The sequence below is a fragment of the Haliaeetus leucocephalus genome, unplaced genomic scaffold, assembly GCF_000737465.1.
Source record: "Haliaeetus leucocephalus isolate CR32 unplaced genomic scaffold, Haliaeetus_leucocephalus-4.0 Scaffold76, whole genome shotgun sequence".
Taxonomy (NCBI): Eukaryota; Metazoa; Chordata; class Aves; order Accipitriformes; family Accipitridae; genus Haliaeetus; species Haliaeetus leucocephalus.
Genome location: NW_010972512.1, coordinates 1,565,563 through 1,574,435, shown reverse-complemented (window position 1 = coordinate 1,574,435; position 8,873 = coordinate 1,565,563).

Genomic DNA, 8,873 nt, shown 5'->3' with positions numbered 1-8,873 from the left:
GGGGGGGAAGGCCCGGGCGGGGGGGGGGGGGGCACCCGGTGGCTGCAACCCTGGGGGAGTGGGCTGCTCCCTGCCTTTGGAGGGCAGAGCGCATTGGGCTGGCGGCTCGGCAGCAGGATGCCTGCCTGCTTCCCAGAGCCGGAGGTTTCTCGTTGTTGTTTATTTATAAGCAGTTGTAAATGTGCCCCTCGCTTTGGAGAATGACACGTACCCCCCAGTCTCACCCGACCCCCCCGTGCACGCCCAGCCCTGCTGCTGCCCAGGGGGCCGGGGAGGGGGCTGGTGCAGGGGACCCGCCGGGGCGGCGAGCCCTGGGGTGCCAGCACCCCGCTCTCTCCGGGCTCCCTTGGCCGCTGCGGGGCTGACTTTTGTTATTTGCTGACAATAAAGGTTTTGAGAGATGCGTTGTGCGCCTCAGCTCTGGGGGGAGGTGGGGGAAGCTGTGTGTGCCACGCAGCATCCCTCCGGTCCTGGGACAGCGTGGCGACGCTCCCGCTACTTGTTCTGCCCCACCTGGCTGCTCCTGGGGCAGGACAGAGCAGCTTTAGCCCCAGCCGAGCCTGAGCTGCCCAGGCCAGAGCTGCTTTTGGTGCAGCACAAGCTGTGGCTGCTCCCCGGGCTGTGAGCAGGACAGGCTTGTAGGAGACGGGGATGGGATGGGGTGGGGTGGGATGAGACAGGATGGGATCCGATCCTCCCTGGCTTTACAGGGTGGAAAACTAATGGAGGGATGTTACGTAGAAGGTGACGCTGTTCCCCCCCAGCCTGGGCTTGCTGAGCAGGCGCAGCGCCTGAGCTGGGCTGCCGGTGGGAAAGCCCAGCCTGGCGGCAGTGGGGCAGGAATGCAGTGTGGGGGCATGGGCCACCCCCAACCCCTGGGAGCTGCCATGTCCCCAGCCAGATACCAGCCCCACTGCCAGACCTGGTTTTAGACATCCAGCTATTCCCCCTAGGAGCTTGGCGTCTGGAAAGCAAGACGTGGAGGCTGGGGCTGCCAAGGCAAACACTGGCTCTGGGAACTGCCGCTCTGGCTCGTCCCCTCCGGCAGGTTCTTGCAAGAGCCCTGTTGGGCTGGCTGTGCCCCCCCAGGGCTGCAGGCACCCCCCCTGGCCTCATTTTCTGGGGAAAACAGGGACCTGGTGCCCCCTGCAATGTCTCGCATCCTCGTAGCAGCCTCAGCCCTAGAGCTGCTCCATCCCTGTGCAGGAGAGGGAAGGGTGGGCACCAGCCACAGCCCCCGGCCTTGCTCCTCGCCCAGGCACGACTAGGAAACGTAGTGGGCACTGCAGAACAGGAACGCTGGCTCTGCCTGTGCATTGCACCTGCGGGCAGCGTTTGGCCACAGTGGCATTCCCCGGGGCTCAGGCAGCCGGCAGAGCAGCGGGTACGGGAGCCGCTGGTTTTCCCTCTCCCAGCAGCAATCCCAGCACCACGCAGGCTTTTCCCAGGCACAGAGGGCTTGGTAGCGCGGTTCCTGGGCCGGGGAATGGGCTGTGTTTGTGTTCTGGTGGGGTTTCTATAGAGACTTGACCCCTCTGATGCTTTAGGGGACAAGGCTGCTGCGTAAATCAGAGCAGTGTCGCTCTGCCAGCTTCTTCCCTGACCCGCAGCAGAGCGCTGGGCCCTCGCAGCCAAACTTTGCCAAGTTTGCCCCATGTAGCAGCAGTGCTGGGGCAGGGGATCCCCATCGCCTGTCCAGGACCTGGTGCAGCTGCTGGTAAAGCCTTTGGCATGAATCCAGCTCTTGTTGCAACCCTTATTTACCATCATTAATTAAAGAGCTTAATAGGGTAGCCTATTTGCTAGCCTGTAGCAATGATCCCCAGCAGGGAGTTTCCCCAATGGACTGCAACAGGCTGATTTTCCTCCTTACCGCCCTGCCTGCAGCTTACTGGGGGTATCGCTCTCCCCAGCACCTACCTGGCCCCAGGCTGTGCACCCAGCCTGGCCTGGCAGCCCTAACAGCATCCTTGCCGTAAGCACTGGCCCTGGCCCCTCAATGGGGGGCCAAGCGGCAGGTTCCCTCCCCAGCATCTTTGGGCAGAATGCTTGCTGCAGGGGGGGAGCCTGGCACACCTGGGGCATCACCTGAGACCGAGAGCGTGGCCAGGGTGCGATGGGAAGGAGCTGATGCAGGGCTGCTGGGACTGGTGGTTATGAGACAGAGAGGGAGGCAGTTTGGGGTGGCAGGGATGAGAGGGGATGCCCCTATGGCTGGTCCCTGGGTTAGTTCTGCGTGTGAAGGGATATGGGGCAGGTACAGCATCCTGGCTGCTGCCCGCTCCCAGGCGGCAGCCATTAAATGCAGGATTTTGTTTTGGCTTGGGGCCGGCTTTTTTTTTTTTTCCCCTCCTTTCTTTTTTTGCTTACATTTTCTTTTCCCCTTGGGAATTTTACTGGGAGAATGCAATGAAATTAAAAATAGAAAAAATTCAGCTCTGCTACGCAAGGGGGTGCCAGGAAGCCTGCATCCATCACAGCCTCCTGCTACCCCAAGGGGGATAACCCAGCTGCTCAGGCTCCAAGTGGGTGACATCTCTTCACTGTCCCCCCACCCTGCTGTGGCAGGGGGGCGCTGGGCACCCCTTGTGGCAGAAGGTGGTCCCCAGGTACAGCGGGTACTCACAGGGTGGGTGTTAAGACCAGGAAGCTGAAGGATGTAGTGGGACTTTGGGATCCCATGTGGGATTATCTGTGTGCGTGCTGAGGTGTCGGGGCTGTCCCTGCGCTGCCAGGTCGGTGTAGGGACCAGGGCACTGACACAGCAGAGTGGCACTTTGCTCTAGCAGAGATGGCAGCTCTGGCCTCTAATCCTTGGTGCATTTTTGTATTTATTTTTAGGAGGCCTATGTGAGCTGAAAATGCTCCTTTACTTGAGAACTGGAAAACATCCTTCCCCTTGGGGATGTCAAATATTTTATTTTTTTTCAGCTCGGGCTTGCTAGTGGGATAAAAAAGTTGGAGGGCTCTGGTGATTACAGACATGCTCTCCAGGGTACGGAGGAAAACAGAGAGCAAAGTGGATGCAGCTTTGCTTGGAAATCCCCCAAGCCTTGTGAACTTGTCTTGGGCAATTACCCTTGCTGGCTCCCAGCTTTCCTGGGAGCCAGCGGAGCTCAGCAGGGAGCCGTGCCTTGCAACTTCTCGTTGGGCGCAGGGCAGGGATCCCACCAGCTGCCACGATGCACTAGTGGTCAACCTGTTTTGACTGGTGAAAAGGGACTGGTGAGTGTACAAAGGCTGGTCCCAGAAGGGCACGGCAGGCTGCACAAAGAAAAAACCAGGAGGGCACTTGGTGGTGGTAGGAATGATGAGGGCAGCCCTGTGCTACAACATCTGAGCTAGTCGGTGCAGGAAAGGGAGATGCAACCATTGCGGTGTGGAGGGGCTCCTGAAATGCAGGGAGATGGCAGGACAGCGTGGCTGTGGCTGGCAGCAGGGCTCTGACGTGCCAGGGGCTGGAGCAGCACAGCTGGACAACGAAGGAGGACAGATTTAAAGCATTTGCTGGGAAGTCAATAAATAGGAGCCAAAAGGGATGAAGTGCTGGAAGATGTGATTTAAGATGGGATATTAAAAGCGACCCAGTAAGCACAGCTTGCTTCCACGAGGGCCAAGAACCAGCTCTGATACTCCCTGAAGTCAGTGGTGTGGCTCTCCCTGGCTCGGCTGGGCTTTGGCTCGGCCCCAGGGGGAGGTTAAAGTACTGGGTGTAAATACTGGAGAGGGTATAGGAGAGCAGGCAGGGATGAAGGAGGAGGAACGGCATGAAACCAAGCAGAGGAGGATTTGGGCTGTAAATTCCCCTGCCAGTGCGGTGCACTGGGCTGTCACACAGGGAGCTGCTGGTGCAGGCTCCGGCCATGGCGCTGGCGAGGAAGGTGCTGGCTCCATCCCACAGCGATTCCTCAGCTTGTTGCTGCCTGGGAGCATCCGCGAGGGAATTTTCCCCCAGGATGTAGGCTGGGCTCTGCAGCGGCCTTCATATCACCAGTCAGTTTCCAGGTGGGGCGAGCAGCCAGGGGACCACCCTGGGGGCTTGGGGGGCTCCTGGAGTGCCCTGGGGCTGCTTGCTGGGGGAAGAATACCTGTGCTGGTGGGACGGAGGTGTGCACGCTGCTAACGGGTGTGCAAACCTGCGAATCTTCCTCTTGCTCTGTCCTGACCCTCTGTCTTGCTTGGGTAAGGCAGAGCAGAGCAGCTATATCCCTCTCCCCTCCCTGTGCAGCCACCACGACCTGACCAGGCTGAGCAGCGTGCTGACGGAGAGCAAACACCTCTGCACCCCTTCCCCTTCCCCTCGCCTCCGGTGAATTTTTAACCAGGAATAAAAGGTGTGGCGTCAACAGCCAGGGCCCAGCCCAGGGCAAAGAGTGCCCCTGGGCGAGTGCCCCGTGCCAGGGCAGGACTGGAGAGGTAGTCCCTGGAACTGGTCCCCGGCACTGGTGCCCTGCGAGCAGCCCCTGAGCAGTGCCCACACTCCCCACCAGTCCCCAGTACGGATGCGCATCTCCCCGGCAGGCAGAGGCGATGCCTCATGGATGCTGGGCAGCTTCCCAAAGCAGCGGGCGTTGCTTCCTCAAGGATCCTGGCTGGATTCGATAGCCACAACAGAAACAGCCGGGGCCGTGCCAGGAAAATGCACCAAACCCTCCCCCGGCAGGATATAGCCAGGAGGTTTCCTTGGGCTGCCGCTAATAGAAAGCTTGCAGAAAAAAGCAGATGGTACCACAGACTTTGGCCAGACCGTATGCAGGGAGACAAGGGGAGCGGTGCCTGGATGAAATCGGAGATTTTCCATGTAGCTGGGACTCGGAGGGGTTGGAAAGGCAGGTGAAGGCTACTGTGCTCTTCTGTCCCATGGATGGAAATCCCAGATGCATCCCCGTCGTGGTCCTGCATGGGCAGCCCCACACTTTCCCGGCAGCGGGGCTCACCCCGTCCCACTGAATCCCTGTGCCGCACAGCAGTGCCTCGCTGGGCCGGGAGCTGGCTCCGGGGCTCCCGTGTTTGTTTTTGCTCACACAGTGTAACATTAACCGCGTGATAATAATTCACGCCCTGGCTCTTGAGGTTGAGAGCTGACCTGACAAGTGACTGCTGCGGGCAGCCAGCTGCCTTAACCGGGCTGGAAATGTTTTTACAGTTTCTGCTAGAAACAGCTGTGTGATCACCCATGCCCACAGCAGGACAGACTCTGCACCGCATCCAGGAGGGCAGCGAGCACAGGTTTTGGCATGGCAGGGAGTATGTTACACAGGCTCAAACCATTCGGGATCTTACAGCACCGGTGGCAGCATGTTGGTGGGTGTGCTGGGCTCCCCTGCCAGCATCCCCCAGGGCGGCCCTTGCCAAGCCCCTTCCCCAAGCCCCCCGCTCCCGCATTGCCTTTCCCGCTGCCGTCCTGTTCCCAGTTACCCCTAGCCGTCGGCCGCCTGTCAGCTTTATGAAGACGTACCCCAGAGTTTTTCCTTAGGGTGTAATTTGCCCTGACAGCCGCCTTCGTGCTGTTGTTTTCCCAGCCGGCCGGTAATGGGATTAGCCGCGTGTAAATCCGGAGATGATGGAAGGCGAGTGGGTGGGGGGGGCATGCCAGCCCCCCCGCCGTGGGGTACCCCGTGCCGCTTCGCAGCGCCGCGGCGCCGGCATCTCGCGGGCCTTTTGATGGGATCATGCGTCTGGCAGCTCCCCCCCCCAGCCTCTGCTGGGCTTTTTTTGAGCCACCCTATAATTTTCTTGTCAAATTAGAGTCCGTTGCTGAGCTGGGTAGGGCATATTTTACAACAAATCATCTTGGCTGAGCGGGCCCTTGACTTGCACGAGTGTGGGCTGAAATATGGCTGGGGAGGCAGATTTTGTAGGACTCGCGGTTGTGCGAGTGCTGGGAAAACGCTGGACCTGGGTGCCACCAGCCTGTGGGTCGTGCCTTCACCGGTGCATCATCTCCCTGCTATGCAAGCGTGCGGGGGGGCTGTGATGTGAGAAGCGTGGGACCCCCTGCCCCACTCCAGTGACGGGAGGGCAGGAGGAGAGCCAGGAGCTGCTGCCCTGGCAGATGGGCTGGTTTGCTACGTGGAAATAGCTGTTTTTTTCTTGCTGTGTTAGCAAAACAAACCCAAATCGGCTTATGTTACCCGCCCTGCCTGCTAAAATGCCGGTGACTTTTCCAGTCATTAATTGCCAGGGGCCAAGTTGCTCGAGGGGAATATTTGGGCAGGCAGTGTCTGCCCACAGCTCTGGCATGCCCAGGAGCTCGGGAAACTTTTGGGGGGCCCTTGGGTGCTCCGAGGACCTTGCACAAAGTATTCCACAGAGAGACCTAGGGAGCTGGTGCTGGCTCTTGCCGGCACTCGCTAAGGGAGCAGGGAGGGGACCCCGGCCATAACAACGCCACCCAAACAAACAAACGGGACAGCCCAGGTTTTTCCGAGGACGGTTGCTATGCCATCGGGGAGCGTGGGCGCCTGATGCTCTGGGATGGAGCCTCACCCACAGATTCCTAACAGAGGGCACAGCTGAGGCGTGCTCTGCTCTAATGGTTAAATTAGCTGGAACAAGGCCTCCAGATAAGATAATGCTGTGGTTTGCTGAGGAAGCTGTTCTCTGTTGGTGTTGGCCGTGTTGTTTCCCTGGCGGGCTACGAACCTCGCTTTGAAGCGGTGCTCGGGCTGGGACCTGGCTTTGCTGAAAACACCACCCCTGCCCCTCTCCTGCTGCTCCCTGGAGCCGTCTCTGCCCAGCACCAGAGCTTGCCCGCTGCCTGCCCTTGCCCGTGTCTGTGGGCACGGTGCCGTGGGCAGCGTCCCGCTGCAGAGGGACGAGCTGGCTGCCTTCGCTGCTGCTCGCTGCTGCTCCAAAACAGCTTGCAGACAGTCATGGCATGGTTTTGGCTCCCAGGGAGGACCCTGGACAGGAGGAGGAGCGGTGACCCCAAATGTCAGGCTGCCGCAGCATTTCCAGCCAGCTCCCTCCAGCACCGGCAGGCAAGGGCTCGGTTTATTGCCCTGCTACGACGCGCTGATGGGTTTCACACACCAGATTAAGGAGTGTTTATGGACTTGCTCCCTGTAAAACGAGCAAGAGGCCATATCCTGCGTGCTCCCAAGGTGCTGCCGTGCTCCGGGAGCGCCTGCAGCCCTTCCTCCCTCTGCCAGATGGCTTTGCTGTGCTGCCCTGCTGCCGTGCGTGCCCACCGATGGATGAGATGAGAGCAGGGCAGTGGCGATGAGCAGGATGCGTGCACAGCCACAGTGGAGCATAGAAACTGGGGCTACTGACCCACGGCAACCTTCACCCCGAGACTGGCTCGCTGTAATTCCCATAGGTTTGCATGGCACACCATGCGCTGACTCTGTGCTTCGGCTCACCCCTTTGGAAAGCAGGCTGGGGGTAGCCCAAGGCGTACACACCTCTGCAGCAGGGCTGGCCAGGCTAAATCAGGGGGCTGGGGAGATGTCTGCCGGGTGTAAAGCCTCACGCGGGCAGGGCTGACAGAAAGCAGCGTGTGGCTTGGTGGTGCCTGCTTTGTGAGAGCTGCCGCCGGTTTTGTGCCCACTTTGTTGTGTGAACAGTCTCCAGTAAGTGCATGGGGGAACCGAGGGGAGGGGGCGGCTGGGCTCTGCTTCAGCCGGGTCAGTCGGCGTGCGGTGCCGCTCGGGGGCATGGGCTGCCCTGGCCGGGACAGTTGTGTTCCCGCTGCAGGCTGAGCGGTCCGTGGGGACTGGCCGCAGGGCTGGGCCAGCTGGAGGAGACCTGCAAGAGGCCAGTTTTCAGCTGCCCGCTGGCATAAAACCTGCCTTAAAAGGGAGCACAGCTGAAGACAGCTGTCCTAGGCGGGCAGTGGCCTCAAAGCAGCCTGGCACCGTGTGGGAGGGGAAGCAGGGCCACCAGAGAGGGTGGAGGACATGCCCTGTCCCCCACATTTCATCAGGGTGCCGGCTGCACCCTGCATGGTGCAGGGAGGGGGTCCTGGCCAAGGCAATGCAGCCGGGCGCTCACGGGGTGCTGCGGCTCGGTGCAGGGGGACGTGGCATGGCTGAACTATGGTGTTTGCATGTGTGTGGCGTCTCGGGGTGGGAAGGACAGGGAGCAGGCAGGGTGGAGGCAGCAGCCCTTGCAGGACACGGCTCTCCTCCCATGCTGTAAGACACTGTCTCAGTGTGACTCATTCCTTAGCCGGGAGCGGGCTTCCCAGCGACGTCCCTGCCAGTGCCGGCTGCTGACCACGCTGCTGAGCCCAGCAATGGCCTTGCAGCAGCGTGCCAGAGGGGCTCCCCAGCCTGCGGTGGGGCTACCGGCCGGTGGGGTGAGCCCAGGCCCACGGACAGCAGCGGGGAGCAGCAGCGGGACAAGGGCTCTGGCTGCGAAGGGAGGCTGGAGCCAGGCTGGGTCGTAAAGCAATCCCAGCTGAACCATGAACTGCGCCTCCAGGCACAGCTTGCCGCCTCTCCTTCTGCACCCACGGGTGGGCTCCAGTGTCAACAGGGCCCTCTTTGTGCCAGCGGGAGGGCGAGGGGTGCCCTGCGTTTCGGAAGGCAGACACTAGGCGTCCTGGCGCTGGGTTTCACAAGCCTTCATGACCTTTGCAGCACAGCAACATGCCCTGGGGAGGATTGTTTCATGCAAAACAGACCTTTGGATAGGCTTTTCATTTCCTTCGCAGCCAAGCTCAAAGGAACAGCAAGTCCTCGCTCCTAATAAAATGACAACAGTCAGTAATGCAGATGGGCTGGCTCTCTGTGGTGAGCAGAGCCCTGTCCCGCACCCACACCATTCCCGAGGTCCTGCAAGAGGGGGTTACAGCTCCATCCCGCTTCATCTTGTACCCCAAACTTCCCTGCAGGCGGGAGACGCTACCCCCGGGGTGACGTTTT